Raw genomic sequence first — 18734 nt, 5'->3', positions numbered from 1 at the left:
GCTGCTCAGAGATCAAACTGTTTTCCTACGCATCAGACACACGTGTGGGCACTCCTCCCTGCTGCTTGAAGAACATCTGAAAAGCTCAAGTGACAGGAAATTCGGCTGATATAGTGAGCTACCACATACTTCAATGAGTAGATCGTATCACAACCCATCAGTGCCATATTTCACTTATGGACCTTTCCAAAAACGATGGTTAACAGATCAGACTCATTAGGGCGTTCTTGAGCTAATGAAACTCCGTATGCTGCTGGAATCCTTCAGTGAACTGGCTGGTAAACAAAGCTGATGGACACATAGAGCTGGTCCAGCTATTTGTAACATAGGTGACAAAGGATTGATATCCCCTCTACATAAACAGCTCTTACAGACTAACCAAGGGGAAAACCCAAAGGCTAATAACCAACCAGGCAAATGATGAGCAGCGGACAAGACAAAAACAGCTAGCATAATGTCCAAACAGTCACTGATATTCCCAACTGGCCACAGAAATTGATAACAAAGGCATATAACTCTATATCCAACCAGACACTCAAGATGTCTTAACTATCAGAGGCGACGGTGTAGGGAGAGGATGCTCTCATGTGATGCTGGTGGGGAAACAGGAATTCTGTGCAGTCTTTTTAGGAAGCAATGTGGCAGCTTGTATTACAATTAAAAATACAGATAGCCCCCTCTCCAGTCATCCCAGAAATCAGAGCACCAGAGCACAGAGGGACACCTCCATGTCCACAGTAAGAGCTACAGCTTTCAGCAAAAAAGAGATGACCCATGAATAAGGGGAGGGTCAAATAAATGATGACATGTCCATAGCATGGGAGATTACAAATGAACTAGTTCCATACTGGATGCCTACTAGGATTTCTAAGTTCCTTGAGGGCTGGGTCCATGTCTTACTTTTTTCTTTTTTTTTTTTTTTTTTGAGAGAGAGCGAGAGAGAGCAAGCAGGGGAGGGGAAGGGGCAGGGGCAGAGGCAGAAATAGAGAATCTTAAGCAGATTCCACACTCAGTGTGGAGCTCTAGCTCACGACCCCGAAGATCAGGACCCGAGGCAAAACCAAGAGTAGGACACTTAATCAACTGAGCCACCTGGGCACCCTGATGTCTTACATTTCTTTTTTAAAATTCTTCGTATCCCACAGGGCCTTTCAGGCCCCATACATATCAGTGGTTTGCCACACTTGTCATTCATAAGAAACTGTCTTGTGCTTTCCTTAAGCCCTGTCTCAGGTAGGGGACCCACACTCCCCCCAGACCTCGGGGCCTCCTGCAGTGTAGACGCCTTTGAGGAAGGCAGGGCTGCCCTTGATCTTGCCTGCTCCAGGCCAGGAGGACAACTACCAGTTTCCTTCACTTCCCACAGAGACACTAGAGGGCAGCCTGCAAGCTTATTTTTTTCAACTTTATTTTCCTAATATTTATTGAGAGCATGGCATGGTGGAATTGGATAAACCCGGGTTTAAATTTGTGAACCAGTCAAAGATATTCAAAGTGTTTTGTGATAACTCAGCAACACATGAAGTCGCTAGTTACGGTGTACTTCATACAATGAAATCTTACACAGCAACACAGGTACAATCTCAGTGAGTGAAAAACAAACGTTCAAGGATCTGCTACATCGTACTGCATATGTAAGTTTTTACAACACAACACTAGACATTGTGAGTACACAAATATGCAGTGAAAGTCAAATCTGTGAAGGGGAAGGAATGCACACCACCAGGATAGAGTTACCTCAAAGAAAGTTGGAGAAGGGATACAGAGAGGTCCTGGGGAGGGAGACTTGCCACTGTATTTGTAGGGTTTCAGTTCTTTAAGAATTTAAGACCTACTTGGCAAGATGCATTTTAAAACTATATGGTACGTGGAGCCGTAGGATTTTTAACAGCTTTGGTATATTTGAAATATTAAGACCCATAAAAATGATAAACATTACTCTTATGGGCCTGTTGGTTTCCTTAGAGAAACCTATTTCAATGTTCTACGTACTAACATCTGTGGGGAAAAGAACACGTGAGCATCGACCACATGCTAGACACTGACCTTTCGGCATTAGCATCTCATCTAACCCCAGCGACGCTGCCTGGAACACATTGGAGACTCACACTCTGATGTTATGATACCATTGCTGAGCAACCCTTTTTTGCTGGTCCTTCCAGAGCCTTCTAGAACCATCCAAAGACCAGGACTGATTGACTCTTATGGATAAACGTCCCCCCCACCCCATATAATTAGAAGCCAAGTAATACATCCATTTCAAAGACATCTGGCTTAGAATCCCACTCAAAATCAAGATAGGCAAGAACCTCTAAATGCCAGATTTTGAAGTGGGTAAGTCAAATGGCTCGCCACGGATTTATGTGAGGAATAAAGAGATCACATCCCCGGTTATGTAAGCTTTTCTCATGCTTTGCCCTTTACTAATCATTGATACAGTAAACAATAAGAGACCAGTGTCTGTGAGCTTAGCAGTGGCCACGGATGGTCAGACCTCTGTGAACTTGGCATCAGAGCCATGAGACGTGGCAACGTGCCCACATCTAGCTGTGCTCTCGGGATGGTCAGTGTCCCCCTGCTCTCCATTCACCCCTCTCCCTGATCTGCCACATCAGAAAAGGCATGGGGTTTGGACAGTTGTTTTGGGTTTTTTTGTTTTTTGTTTTTTGTTTTAAAGGAGTGACTCAAATTTCACCGCCCCATGGCCTCACCATGGTTTAGCACTCAAACTGTCTGGCGTCTGGCTATAGCTGAGACACCATTCTGCACTGCTTTAGTACCCAGAACCCCCAAAGGTTTGTGCACGGACCAGCGAGGACATATTCTAAGTCTTGTTTACTGAACAACAAAACTTCCCACGATGGAAATCTCCATCTGGGCAAGAACTGCTTTGGGCAGAAAGCTGTTGATGTCAAACAGGACTCACACGGTTAGGACATGAATGAGTGTTCTCATCAGGTAAGAGCTGAGGATTTTTCAGGTGGCCAAAAAAAATAAACAGTGGATGAGACCAAACTTGTTTTGGTCTTTGGCCAACCTACGGTCATTTGACGGGTGTGTTTGTATTTTCTTTGATAAAAATTCTGGTATTTTTATCATGGCCTGTCAATATGCATATTGTAGGATGTTGGCTTTAGGATCCTAAAATATATGTATCAAGGATCAACAGATTACTAGCCAAAGTGCAAACATCAGTATGCCAAGGGAACAGACCCCTGGGTCAGCACTGATCCTCCATGAGTGTGGACAGAAATGGTAAGCGATAGGCCTACTCAGGGCCAGGCACTGTCGTTAGATGCTTTACATGTATTCATCTGGTTAACCTTCACTACAACTATAAATGGAAATAATAAAAATCCTTCTACCATTACCAAATACCAGAGATGCAGAGATTAAGGAATTTTCCCAAGGTCAGACTGTAGTAAGAGGCAGAACTTGGCAATCTGACTCAGAAAGTCCCTATTGTTAGCCCTGTACCATATGGCCTCTTAGGAGCAGAGATATAAGGTAGACCCAGGTGAAAAATCTGTTTAGATCTAAAGATTTCTTCAAACCATTCATTTTATTTTTAATTCCAGTGTAATGAACATAGTGTTAGTTTGGGGTGTACAATATAATGGTCCAATCACTCCATGTATTACTCAGTGCTCATCAAGGTAAGTGTACTTACAATCCCCTTCACCTATTTCCACCATCTCCCCAGAACCCCCCTCCCCCCTGCCCAATGACCATCAGTGTGTCCTCTAGAATTAGGAGTCTGATGTTCGGTCAAACCACTCATTTTAAATAAGGTTTAGCTTGTGAACTGGACTAAACCCCCCAGGACATTTAAAGATGAGCATGAGAAGTTGACAAGAAAAAGGGAGACAATCACTGGTTGAAGTGCAGGGATGCTGCACGTGGGAGAGATGAGGGAGAGTAACCCCCTTCACGACACTGGGGCCAGGGAGGCTGCTCATCTTTGGGAAACTTGGCTCACAAAAAATAACATGATCCAAGAGGAGCACAGAACCCTAATGGGGCCAAGAAGGCAGAGAGGTTTGGCCGCCATTCACCTTGACACTGTGACCACGGGTAGGAAACCAGCCAGTTGCCTCTACATCCAGTGTGGAACGTGGAGAGGAAAAGATGGCAAAACCGGTCAAGCAAAGGGTATAGCATGTGGGTTAAACAGTTAGTGAGATGATCCCTAGAGAAGTCTGAGACAAATATTTATACCAGGCCAGGGAATACACAATAAACTGGAAAGAAATATGCTACATTGAGTTTACTATCAATGTATGCACAAATTCCGCTATTTTTAAATTTGTCACCTCCCCCCCTCCCCCCACACACACACACTTTACAGGGAAGCTAGAATTGCAAGGGGAGAGGTACATGTATCTAGGACTCCACCCCTGGCTCACCCCACTCCAGCTGGCTGTATGACAAGTAATGTATCTTTCTTAAGGTGACTAAAAATCAACATTTTGGAAAAACTCAGCAATTCCCCTTTTTGCTATTTAACCAGGATGTTTATGTCCATTTTTGCATTTATCTTGTATCATAAGAAACATTACTTGGGGAACTGTCTTTTAAAAGTTTTATAAAATGAATGCATAAACACCACAACACATTGAGAGACACATGTGAGATGCTTTTTTTATTATTTTCATTCCAGTCTAGTCGGTATATAGTATTCGAGGCTACTTTTTTATACAGAACGTTTATTTTCCTGATAAGTGAGTTTCAGATCTTTTAGAAGGTGCTTTTGCTGAAGTCTGATAACCAGTGTCACATTTAGACAATCACATCACCTCAGGTCATAATCTCTGGCTTAAAATTTAACTTCCCTAAAGAAACCAACAAAAAGAAAAGAAAAAAAAAAAAACCATACCTTCAATTTTGCATGGTTCCTTTAAACAGTTGGTAGGTTCTTTCCATTGTGACAAACTTTTCTTATCTTTAAAATTTTCCACCAGGAAACAGGTGGCCAGAGGTGGGGGGTGGGGGGAGTAAAGGCTGGAAACATATAAACTTCCAGCCATAAAATAAGTCATGAGAATCTAAGGGTGGCTATAGCAAACAATACTGTACTGCCTATTTGCAAGATGGTAAGAGTAGATCTTAAAAGTCCTCATCACAGGAAGAAAAGAAAAATGATTTGTAATTAGGTGGTAATTGGACTCATTGTGGAATCACAGAGCCACATACACAAATACCAAATCACTCTGTTGTACACCTAAAACTAATGTTATAGGTCAATGATACCTGAATACAATAAACGCCAAAAAAAAAAAAAAAGTTTTCCCAATTATGAAAAAGGAAAAAACTACAAGGCAGATGGCAAAAGGATGATTGAGGATTTATGCATGTGTTGTGTACCATAAATGCTCTTTGTAAGAAAGTTTATGCAAATCTGACAAAAATTTTATGCCCCTCTTGCCATTTGTTAAGTAATAAATAATGTGAACATGAAATATAGAGCCCTTCATACACTGTCATCATCCAGTCCGTATGGTTGCAAAAATGGTAAAAAAAAAAAAAAAAAAAAAAAAAAAAATACAGCCCTCAAGCACACCAGAAATCCATTTCTAAAAAACTATCATTTACAAATTATAGGTTTAAACACAGAATACTGTAAAGTGTAAATAAACCAGTACATTATTAAGCCTTATTATCCTAATTTTTTTAAGTACAGGTTGTAATAATATAACACAACAGAAATGTGCCAGCCCTAGAAAAGGGGACTCACAAGATGAATTAGTAACAACAGCAGAGTGACCTAGTATCCTAATGATAGGCACGTGACAGTATCTTAAAAGCTACAGAGAGAACTCGTGACCATGATCTTTATTGAAATTAGTTGTGATTAGTGTCATGGAAAGCAGAAAATGATGGAGAAGTAGAGAGGAGCATAGTCATCATAAATATAATACCATAAAAGCAGAATGGCTGTCTCCCTGTCCTTCCAAAGACATCTGCAGATTTACGGAGGTCAAATTTCATTGACAAGGGACATTTGCAGCCTGGCCTCCAGTGGCAGATGGTTTGTAATGAAGAGGACAGCACACGGAGGGGACACTATATAAAGAACAGTCGTGGCTGTCACCTCGAAGCAATTCATCATGGCCTGACCATGGATTTATAGCAACCGTCAATCAAAAACTTACTCCAGATCAATATGACAAGGAGATCATAATCCTTCCTACACCCAAGATTTTAAAAGTATCATAAAAAAATGTTTGTCATGAATATATATACCAAAGAAGGATTTTTCAATCAAGTATCATAAGAGCCACATATTGAGGACAGTTTTTCCTTTAAGTTAAAAAATGAAATGTGACAGTCAAAATGGGCTTAGCTCCCCAAACAGTCCTATTGCTCTCATTAAATGGAATCCTATAAAACTCTAATAGATGAAAGGACCAAGGAGAGAAGTAGATAAACTTGAGAAATTATAACCATCAGTAAATACAATTAAGCAAATATCCAAAGTTACTATTAATCCAAAAAGGGAGTGCTTAAAGGGCAGAATCAGACCTATAAATACAATGAACTGGTAGTTGCCAGAGGGGAGGAGGCTGGGGGGCCGGGCAAACGGGTGAAGGGGAGCATGAGATCCAGGCTTCCGGATATGGAACGAATGTCATGGGACAAAAGGCACATCGCAGGGAACATAGGCCACGATACGGCAACAGCATTTACGGTGACAGATGGGAGCCACACTCGTGGGGAGCGCAGCGCAATGTATAAACTTGTCCAATCCCTATGCTTTAGTCCTGAAGCTCATGTGCATGAGCATCTTCTATACTTCAGGAAAAAAAGAAGTGGGACGGGGCGAGGGGGTATTAAAATAACTGAGGTACCTTTTGATTTATAAAATTTGATGAAAAAAAAAAAAACCATGAAGTGCTAAAGACTGTGATAAAACTGGCTTACCTACAGATTGGGGGAAGTCCTGTAAACAATTCTTGACTAAAACAATTTGGCCAAAAAAAAAAAAAAAAAAACAATTTGGCCATACTCGGCAAGGATTATGCAATATCCAACATCCCACCTGGTGACTCTTCTAGAAACAGGTCCAAGGAAAAGACTTCAAAACCAAAAAATGAATATAAAACCTAAATGTCTTTGTATTGTATATACTCTTACTTCATATTGTAAAACATACAAATAAACTCAAACATAAAAAAAATAGAATAGAGGACACCTGGGTGGCTCAGTGGTTGAGCGTCTGCCTTCAGCTCAGGGCGTGATTCCGGGTCTAAGGATCGAGTCCCGCATCAGGCTCCCTGTGAGGAGTCTGCGTCTCCCTCTGCCTGTGTCTCTGCCTCCTCTCTCTGTGTGTCTCTCATGAGTAAATAAATAAAATCTTTTTTAAAATTTAAAAAAATTAAAAGAAGTAGAATAGCATAGTATCCTCACATCTGGCACCCATGCTTCATCAACCGGCTGGATCATGGCCAATCTGATGTCATCTATCCTTCCACCTACCTCCATCTCTCCCCCAAACCTGGATTACTTAATAGCTAAATTTTAATGAGCCTTCACTTTGTATCAGACTGTGTTGTAAGCAATTTGTATATCACATCTCCTATATTGCATCTCCTATACCAATGATATTCTACATCATTTAGTCTTTCTAACAATTCCAGGAAATCTAAGAATTTCCTCCATTTTACAAATGGACTAAAGGTTGAGGTCACAGAACTTGCCAGGGAGGGCATCCAGTAAGCAGCAGAGCAAGGCTGTGAACCCAGGCAACATGACAGCAGAGCCATGCCCTTAACCTCTCTGTGCACCATTTACTACCTCCCTACATTGAACCATACACGCACACATACATAAACGATAACAGAAAAACCAAAAGAATCACCTCAGCATCACTGATAGCAATAAAAACTGCAAAGAATCTAAATGTTCAAAAATATGGAATTTGTTTTATACACTTTGGTACATCATTTATACGCAAGAATATTTAGCCACTAAAAAGCCACATGGGAAAAAATATACTAATGTCAATATGCCTGATATGCTAAGGGAAGAATACAAATTTGTACACACACTAATGGTATAGAATATACAGATGCATATACAGAAAAACAGAAAAATGAAAGACAATTAGAGCAGAATTATGGCTGATTCAGGGTATGTTCTATTGTCATTACGGTATGGAATACAGAAGAAAAACCAAAATGTTACTGCACATTTTCACGTATTCTTAACGAAAACAAAATTCAGTTAAGGTCAACTATCAGCCTAGATTCCTTCTCCAAGCCTGTACATACATGAAGAAACAAGCCTGATAAAATAAGCCAATAAGTCAACGTGGATGCTTCACAGCCTGAGACATTTCAATTACACTCTGGCTCGATTTATTGACCATTTTAGTAGCAGATATTCAGCATCACACCTACTTCCAAGGAGTAAGTTTACTTTAGATCCATTCATTCAGCATATTGGTGGGACACCTACTATGTCTTGATGGCCCAAGCGTGAGCAAGATGGAGAGGGAGAGGGCGCTAAGAGGCCTGACACCAAAGGAACACAAACCAGAGGCAGGCCACGGCAGAAGGAAAGGCAGCAGGTGTATCTCAGGTTGGAGGCATGGGGCTTCAAGGGGTGGGGAGATGCTCTCAAGTGAGGTGTGAAGGGTCAGAGGGATAAGTCTAGCAGGGCCTGTGGGCGGAGAGGACATCATCTATTAAAAAAACATTAACTTTCCTTGGGGTGCCTGGGGGGCAGACTCAGTTAAGCATCCTACTCTTGGTTTCCACTCAGGTCATGATCTCAGGGCTGTGGGATCTTGCTGTATGTTGGGCTCCGTGCTCAGCGGGGAGTCTGCCTCTGACTCTCTCTCCCTCTCCCTCTGCCCCTCCCTCTGACTCTTTCTCTCAAAATAAAATAAATCTCTAAAAAATTTTAATGAAAATTTTAATTTGCTTAGAAAATGTCCTTATATTTTTACTGCCAAGCATCCTTATCTTCTAAGAGAAAATAATATAAAATGCAAGCTTCTTACAGCCACTTCTCTCTACTTTGCTAGAAAGCTTTTAGAGGAAAACAGAAACCAAATAAAGCAAAACTCAGCTAACAAACAAAAGACAAAACCTCCTAGAGTAAGAATTAGGAACCATAGCTTCTTGTCTTGGCTCCACCGCACATTTTCCTCCTCAGAAAAAAGAAGGTAAATAAGGAGGACTACCTGGCCTGCCTGCCTCCCTCCCTCCCCACACTCCCCACCCTCCCTCTTAGATTTCCTGCAAAGAAAAAAGAGCAAAATATTGAAAAGTGATTTGAAGTGTATAAGGGGCTTCAACATATGATAGAGGTAATGCTTCTGAAAAGGTGTACTTTCTACTTTTTGCTACATGCAAACTCTGCTTGGAATTCCACATGGGTACCAGGCAGGACACAAAAATCCGAGAGGTGTTTCCAAACTATTTCTTTTACCTAGTTCTTATGACTGCAGTTTACCACAGTTTGCTCTGAGCAAGTCACTGCACCAGACACTCGAGCTCGAGTGTTTCTAAACCTCTCAATGACCTGATGCTCTTAATATACAGACTAGGAGGAGACAGCAAGAAGAGACAGGCTCAAAGAGGTAAAGCTGCTTAATTCCAGCCCAGGTCTCTAACCCCAGAGCTGGTGCTCCTCCCCACATGCAGCACCGTGTGGAGCTTCAGAGCTTCTCAATGGAAACGAGTAATGAATCCTTGGGAAATGACAGTCTTTCCAAACCAAATGTGAAAAGTCAACTTGCTATTTATATTCTTTTGGCACAAAGCATGCTACTGAAGTTTCAAATAGATTTAGGGTGAAAATGGTAGGATGTTTTAATAGTGGCAATGAGAAAGATGTTCACAGGTATCTGCCTCGCCTACGTACTTTAAGAAAATTGCACTGAAGAATAGGACTAAGCAATTCAACAGAAGCAGAATGCCAAAGAAATCGTACCCTCAAAGATAATCAGAAAAAGGAGCTGAAAGGAGATTTCACAATCATCAAATTTATGAAAATTGAATCTGCTGACTGCAGAGAAGAGAAACAGTGGGAATGTTCTTAAATGGCCAGAGGAAGTATGAACAGAGAATTCTCTCTGGCAAGCCATCTGCCCAGGTGAAGTACAGTGCAATCTCCACCATCCAGCCATTCCACTCCTAGCTACACAGGCCCTGACGTGGCAGGAATGTTCATGGCAACTCTGCATGTGGAAAACACTGAAAACCACCTGAACTGCCTGCATGAGAAGATTGGACAAATTATGAATAATCGTACATATACTGGAATAGTGTATGGCTAGTAGATTGAAATTGCAATTAATAGGATTTTAAAGCTTCTACCTGGATAAATCTGAGGGTAACTGAATTACAAAAGCAAGTTGTAAAGTGATGTGTACATGATGACACAATTTCCATAAAGTTTGAAAAGCAAAACTGTCTCATGACAGAGAAAGGAGGGAAAGGAATGGGAATAGCAGAATAGTTTTATGGGCAATGCTTGGTTTCTTGAGCTGGGTGGCAGCATGTGATAACTTTTTTATGACTAAACTACTTAATGAAAGAACAGAATAAGGTACTACACACAGAGATGTATTTCTATCCTTATTCTTGCCTTCTCACTGCCTAAATAAACGGGTATGCAAATAACCCATATATAAAAATCACCTTAATATGTTAAACAGGAACACCTGGGTGGCTCAGTGATTGGAGCAGCTGCCTTCAGCCCAGGGCATGATCCTGGAGTCCCAGGATTGAGTCCCACATTGGGCTCCCCGCGTGGAGCCTGCTTCTCCCTCTGCCTGTGTCTCTGCCTCTCTGTGTGTCTCTCATTAATAAATAAAATATTTTTTAAAAATTTAAAAAATAAAGTATTTTACAAAGGTGGTTCCATTTCAAATTCAGACACCCAAAAGGAGTCATGTGTCTTTACTATTTTCTACATTTCAATAATACATTCAATCCACCCAGAGATCGAGCTCCTTGAGGTGAACTGAGGTTCACTCTCCACTCCCAATACCACTTCATAAATGCTTGATCTGAGCTGACACTATTCAAATACTCAAGGAATTGTCCCATAATTCCTTAAAAGTAGATTGCAATTAATTCAACTATGAAAGGCTAGTGTTTTAACACAGTATATTATTTACCATGTTTTATTCTACATCTGCCAATGCTTATCAATGCGGAGACTGCATATTATTGACCAGTAGGTGTGAGAAATAGCAACTTTGAAAAAGCAGAGAGGTTTCCACCACTGGAAACCTGGTGTTGTAGGAGTTCAAATCATTATGTTGACCACCTTCTAGTCCACACTTGTCATCCCATGGGATGTGATACTTTGTCTCCTGACAGAGATTTGTCAGTTGCCTTCCGCTGAGCCCTATAAAAATTAACTCAATCCAGCTTGTAACATAAATAACTATACTGTCATGAACCCCTCTTATTCACACCAATATAGTGGAAAATGCATACTGCCAAAAATCTTTGCAATCTTATAGCTTTTTAGCACATTTCGCAGTTAAATTTGTAAGATTTTATTTATTTTTTGACAGAGAGAGAGAGAGAGAGAGAGAGAGAGGCAGAGACACAGGCAGAGGGAGAAGCAGGCTCCATGCAGGGAACCTGATGTGGGACTCGATCCCGGATCTCCAGGATCACCTGGGCTGCAGGTGGCACCAAACTGCTGCACCACCGGGGCTGCCCCATTTTGCAGTTTAAAATGATTGTAATCAGGATCATTGTCTTAAATTTCTCTCAAAACTGCTATTTTCCTGATCTGTTCTCTAAGCCAATTAATCTTTTTTCTACCTATTCTCTGTTCTTTACTTTCCAGTATTTTTTTTTTAATGTTACTGTGTGGTAGGCACTCTGCTAAGTATTGAAGGGGTAGGACAAGACAGATGGTTCTAGCTGAGTCCACGGTCTTACAGCAGATAGAAACATGACACAAAGAACCTCCCCCTTCAAAAAAAAATCACAATTTTGATCATTGCTCTACAAGAAACAAAGGTGCTGAGAGCCCTTTGAGCTCATCTGTCGAGGGTGCAGCCCAGAAAGGACAATGAAGACATTATAGCAAGGAAAAAAAGAGTCATCATTCCACTTAAGTTGGTGGATGGACACGAGGTGCAAACTTTCCCCGTGCAAATCCAAACCAAAAAATGAACTGGATCATTTTAATAGCAACTGAGTAGTCTAATATTAAGACCTCTAGAGAAAAATTCAACCCTTATCATCAACATACAGGTCTCTCTAGCTATCCAAAAACGGAATGTTCCTGTGAAACTTTTTATAATCCAAAATGGCATAAGATGAAGAAGCAATTACCATTAATTTAGATGGAAAAATGTGTTAGCATTCTCAGACCCAAAAGATAACCTCTCGTAGGCTTTTCTGTTACCCTAGAACATATCTCGTTATTAGATGCACAAAATAAGTGGAGATGAAGCACAGCTTCTCACAGACACAAGTCAAAGCTCTGGCAGCTGGAGGCAGAGAGTTGGATGCAGAGATTTTGAGTAGAGCTCCCCCGGGAGGGAGTCTGGGGGCACCACTCACACTGCCTCTAGAATGGCCTGCTGCAAAACCAATGCTGAATGCTTTTTTCGCTCTTTGCCCTTTTTCTTTTTAATTTAAATTCAATTTTAACATATAGTGTATTAGCTTCAGAGGTAGGGTTTAGTGATTCATCAGTTGACTTTAATACCCAGTGTTCATTCCATCATGTGTCCTCCTCAATGCCTGTCACCCACTTACCCATCTCCCCCCAACCCCTCCCACCTCCAGCAACCCTATTTGTTTCCTAGGGTTAAGAGTCTCTTATGGTTTGTCCTTTCCTCTGGTTTCGTCTTCTATGGCCTTTTTCTTAAAGCGAAAGTCCTCTTCAGATTTCATTCAGTTAGCAAAATCAGGTACTAATATAGGCCTGTGTAAAAGTGAATTTTGAAAAGTAGAAGATACCTGTATTGTGATTAATGAAAACATCACAGTTCTGTTATGCATCAGTACACATTTCCCACACACTGTGGCCCTTCCACATGTGGCTCTTTTATAAACTTATAACCACACCCCAGCTTTTCCAGCATTTCTTTCTGCAATAATAAACAGAAAGGTTGAATGAACTCACCATATAAAAACTTCTTAAACCATAAATCTCTCCAAACTCACTCATTCTAAATAAGTTACCAGGGTATACACAGGAAAATGCGTTGTACTTTGGCAGCCAGTATGGAAAGAACCAGGATCATAAGTCAGGCATTAATTATAAATAGTGGTTATTGTTCTTTGCATTTATCAGAATAATGTCCTGAATAAGAAAGCCCCTGCTTCTATTATGGGATTGTTTTTGTATCCATCTGTGTCTTGGCTCCCATCAGGTCTTAGTGGCCAAGATTTATGATCAGACACTTCACTGTACATAGTAACTAAACCTGTTCAACAAACAAAATTCAGAGGCAACTACTATGTTATAGTTGTCCTTCCAGAAAGTCCCTGTCCTCTAGTGTGTAAGTAACAGTTTGAAATAGAGTTCCTTCTCCCTCTCTGCACTTGTTACAGATGTACAGCTTTGATCTCAGGCTTGAAGGCAAATAAATTTCTGGTGTCCCTTGAGCCAGCTTCCAGCGTGCTTCCTCTGGCTTCCACCCTCACCATCTCCCTTCCTCCACATCTTTCCCTCTTCATACGCTTACATCCCCTACCCCCAACTCTTCCCTTAAATTTCTGAAAAATGATTAGGAAATCATTAGGAAATTAGGAAGTGTTGACTCGAAATGATCATTAAATTACAAGCTTTTTTTGTACTCACACAATCTTACCGTGGCATGGAAATGCGTATCCCTTTCTAAATGGAGACTACAAGATTAATCCTACAAATGAAAACTGACACCTGTAAGCATTCCAGCATAACCTCAATTAAAAGGCAAAGTCATTACTGTCCAATCAGATGAGCTCTAAAAAGTATGCTGTACTGTCTTCAAAAAGAAACAAAGATAGTTATTCAGATACTGGAGATTTTTTAAAGAGAATTCTCTGGGTTAAGCACATTTTTCCCCCCAAAACAATGATGACCACTAGCAATTCAATGAAGATACAAAGATTTCTTGAGCATGGAGAAGATTTTTCCAAAAATGGCATCATATTCAAGGTATTGTCTTGCAGTTTGCCATTTTAAGTTAACAGGCTACTGATACTCTTACGTGTAAGAGTAAGCCACATAGGTGGCTTTAATTCAATTTTTGAAAACTATTCCATGCATATGATAATCTTGTACAGACCATAAAATTCAATAAAAATTATGGTGCATTTAACTTTACATAGTATTGTAAGTATTCTTATAAGACAAATTTGTAGCAGTAAAACTCTTGAGTCTTTGGATACATATAGATTTCGTTTTTATATTTATTGCAAATTACCCTTTAAAAGGTGCATATATCAATGTACCAACTGTATGCAAGAGACTGGTTTTCTTGAATCCAGACAAACAAGACTATTATCAGACCCCCAAAGACACTGTGATAGATCCATGCACTGAAATACCACTTAACACTAAAAATGCATAGTTAATTCATAAAAATCCATGAAGAGTTATTGTACTATTGATACGTGCAGTAGCAGTTAAAACTCAAAACCATTATGCTGAGTTTAGAAGGGGCCAGACAGAAGTGTTCATACTGAGTGACTCCACTTATATGGAGTTCTAGAAGAAGCAAAGATCTCTAGTGATCAGATCAGTGATTGCCTAGAAACGTGCTTGCAAAGTAGCACAGGGACCTAGGGGGATTTTTTTGGTGATAGAAAGGCTCTATATTTTGACTGAAGTGGTGGTACACAGGTGAATACATTTGTGGAAACTCTTACTTCATACTTAAAATGAGTACACTTTACTGTATGTAAACCATACCTCAGTGAAGCTGATTCCTAAAAGAACAAACATATAGTATGTAAGATGACCCTAAATGCTAAGAAAAAATAATAATAAAAGCAGGGAATGGGAATAGGGAGGTTGTGAAGGCTCCACTGGCAATGTAGCTTTTTTTTTTCTTTTTTTAAGAGAGCTTACAAATGGGGGCAAAAGAGCAGGAGAGAGAGAATCTCAAGCAAGCTCCATGCTCAGCACAGAGCCCAATGCCCTAGCTAGAGGAAGAGCACTGTAAGCAGCAGGCAGAGCTAACACGACAACTTACAGGCAGGACCAAGCCCAGCATGCTTCTTGAACTGCAAGGAGGCCAGGATATTATAGGATCATGAGCAAGAACAGGAGAGGATGAGGGGAGGGAAGCTCATGGGGACAAGGGAGTAGACAGAAGGTCATCCAGGGTCTTTTGGTCACTGCACAATCTTTGACTTTTATGCTGGAGATGGAAAGTAATTTGAGTGTTCTGAGTACAGGAGTGACACAATCTGATTTAGGTTTTAACAGGATCTCTCTGGCTACCATATTGGAAATAGACCACAGTGAGGCAAGGGCAGGAGCAAGGAGGCCACTGCAGTGTTCCAGATGGAAATCTGAGGGCCTGGGAGGTAGGAGTGATAGAGTCAGAGTGATCAGATGTAGGCAACAAAACCCTCCTGACTCTGAAGGACCCTCCACTCCACAAAATTAGAGCTGGGATGGGACACACCCTTTGAGGCACCTTTAGTCTCACAAAAGATAGAATTATCATCCAGAGACGGCCCACCTCTCCACACCCACCCCAATTTTAAAAACACTGTAAAACGTGAGCAGGGTTCAGATCCATCAGGAACCATCAGGAACAGAAACCTAGGCTTCAAGTCTCGGAACAACTGGAAGTGAGGAAAGAAGAAATCCACAGAGGCCAGAGAAGCAGGGCGTCAGAGCACGGGGAGGAGAACCAGAGTCGGCCTCATCCGCAGGCAGCAGGGCATCAAGTTCCCACGAGGCCAGAGTAATACAGAACCGTGTTTCCAGGATATCGGACCTGGAAAGCAAAGAACAGCAGTGGAGGCAGACTCCCAGCTCTAAGGGAGGGAGCCAGAGTGGCCATGGTTCCTTTAAGCCCCTTGGCTACCTGTAGGGCAGAAGCAAATGCTCTTTGGTGGAAAGATTCCCTGAGTCAAGTCATCTGCCACACAGTATAAGATCAAATAAAGATCATCAAACACAAAGGAATGCAAGCTACTACCCAGTGAGGGGTGCGGACCCTTGTATTAAGCATGCCTTTTTTATTCTGAGGTTCTGACATCTGGAGCCTTACTGCCCCAGGAGGACTCCCCCTCCCAGGGCTAGCCAATTCCTAGAGACCCTAAATTTACCTTCCAGTGCACCTTTCATATGAAAACTAGTCAATCTAGAGCACACACATCCTCCCACCTCCTCTAAGCTCTTAAACTCAAGGCCAATATCCACCTGCCCTGACCACCTGCCAGGTACCTAACAAACTAGGGGTAGCCCTTAGGCCCCAGAGCCTGTGGGAATTATTCAGAGTAGCCAGTCTTAAACCTGCTTACTCTTCCTTGTCTGGTCTTTCCCACAGAAACAGCAATAAAGGGTCTTGCCACAGTGCTCCTTACTCTCCCTCCTAACTGACCTGCATTTCCCTGTGCGCCCCTGTCTCCACAGGGTATGACATGCCCCCTGCTTCTGTGAAATGTGAGACAAACTATCTAATGGCAATCTCCTGATCTGTTCACCTCATCATACCTGAATAATAAACTTACATTTAAAAATACCCTCCAAGATCCCAGGGTCCTGGGATCAAGCCCTGAGTGGGGATCCCTGCTCTGTGGGGAGTCTGCTTCTCCATCTCCCATGATCATGCATGTGAGCTTGCTCACTCACTCTCTGTCAATTAAATAAATAAGATCTTTAAAAAAAAAAAAAAAACACCCTTCAAGAACTGAAGAGGTTGGAATGGTCAGATTCAAATGATCTAAGAGTTATATACATTAAAGAAATAAAACATTTACAAAGTTGAATAAATAACAAAAAAACTATTAGGAATGGCCAGAAATAGCTGACCAAAAAAAGCATATGGAAGTCCTAGAAATGCAAATGTAATTATTGAAATAAAAACCTAAGCAGGGGATTAAGAGGCAAAGTAAGCAGAAATGAAAAGATAATTATATGTGTGAAGAATTTACCCAGGATAAAGCAAAGATTGAATATATAAAATAGAGGTTAAGAAAACAGAATGAGAAAATCAACATATCTTCTCTCTGAATGCCAAAAAGGAAGAATAAAGAGAATGGAGAAGAGGCAACATTTAAAGACTAACTTATGGACCATAACTATTTAAAAATACAAATTTGTAACTTCAGGAAGAAAAACATATCCCAAGCAGGATAAAAATATGCCTAGACACAAAAATGCAACAGCAGCACATCAAAAGCAATGGCAAGATCCCAAAAGCAACTATAGAGAAAGCGTGTCCCCTTACAAGGGAAGGTCAAGAGGAGACAAGATTCTCAATGACAGAACAGGAATATCTTCAGAGAGAAGAAAAAAAGTAGCTGTCAGCCTAGAATTGCACACTCAGGAAAATATTCCCTTCAGGGACAAGATGAAATAAATGCTTTTATTAAAAAAAAAAAAAAGGAAGGCTTTTTTAAAGATTTGTTTTAGAGATAGGGAGGGGCAGGAGGATAGGTAAAGAATCTCAAGCAGACTCTGCTCTGAGCACAAAACCCAACATGGGACTCGACCCCACAATCCTGAGCCGAAACCAGTTGAACCACTGACTGAAACATCCAGGTGCCCTGAAATGTACCAACTCTTAGCCCTTTACCCAATGCTCAAAGAATTTCACAATATGGTCCAAGCCTACTCCTCCATTTCTACGCTCAACCAACTGTGCCACCCAGGTGCTTTAAAAAACAAACAAACAAAATGTAGGCATTTTGCAAATATGTGCAAAGCCTACCTGATAAAGGACTTACATCCAAAATATAAACAGACTTCTTAAAATTCAACAATAGCAATTAAGAAATTGGCAAAAGATTTAAATCGATCTCACCAAAATGACATACAGATGGCAAATAAGCATATGAAAAGATGCTGCACGTCACACACCAATAGGGAATTGCAAATTAAAACAACATGCTGCCACCATACACCTATAAGAATAGATGATATCCAAAAACTTGACAATAACAAATGCTAGCCAAGATGCCAAGCAACAAGAACTTGCTCGTTGCTGTTGGTACAGCCACTTTGGGAGACAATTTGGCAGGGTTTTTGTTTGGTTGGGTTTTGTTTCGTTTTTACAAAGTTGAACATAGTCTTACCAGATGACACACCAATCAAGAGCCTAAGTAATTACCCAGTCGATTTGAAAACTTATATCAATACAAAAACTTGTGTGAGAATGTTTACAGCCGCTATATTCATCGATGTCCCAAACTGGAAGCAATAGGTCCTTCAGTAGGTAAATGGACAAAGGAGCTATGGTGCATCCCTATGGTGGAATGTTATTCAACAATGAAAGAAGTGACCCATCAAGCCACGAGAAGAATCTTACATGTATATTGGTAAGTGAAAGCAGTCCAAGAAAGATACATTCATACAATTCCAATTATATAATATTGTAGAAAAGGCAAAAACTGTGGAGAGAATTAAAAAAAAAATCAGTAGTTGCCAGAGGTTTCAGGGTAGGGAAGGAGGGACGAATAAGTGAAACACAAAGGATTTTTTAGGATAGTGAAATTATTCTTTATGAATCTCTAAAGGTACATACATGATACTATGCATTTGCCAAAAACCATAGAGCTTTACAGCACAAACAGTGAAGC

At 40.8% G+C, this 18734-nt stretch overlaps 1 protein-coding gene across 2 annotated transcripts in view; it reads right to left on the bottom strand.

Annotated features, from left to right (window-relative positions):
- FANK1 (fibronectin type III and ankyrin repeat domains 1) overlaps positions 1–18734 on the bottom strand; it is a 79267-nt gene that overhangs the window by 25143 nt on the left and 35390 nt on the right. The window lies entirely within an intron of this gene.

The sequence above is a fragment of the Canis lupus genome, chromosome 28, assembly GCF_011100685.1.
Source record: "Canis lupus familiaris isolate Mischka breed German Shepherd chromosome 28, alternate assembly UU_Cfam_GSD_1.0, whole genome shotgun sequence".
Lineage (NCBI taxonomy): Eukaryota > Metazoa > Chordata > Mammalia > Carnivora > Canidae > Canis > Canis lupus.
Note: the sequence above shows the minus strand (reverse complement) of the source record. Positions and strands in the feature narration are given on the sequence as shown.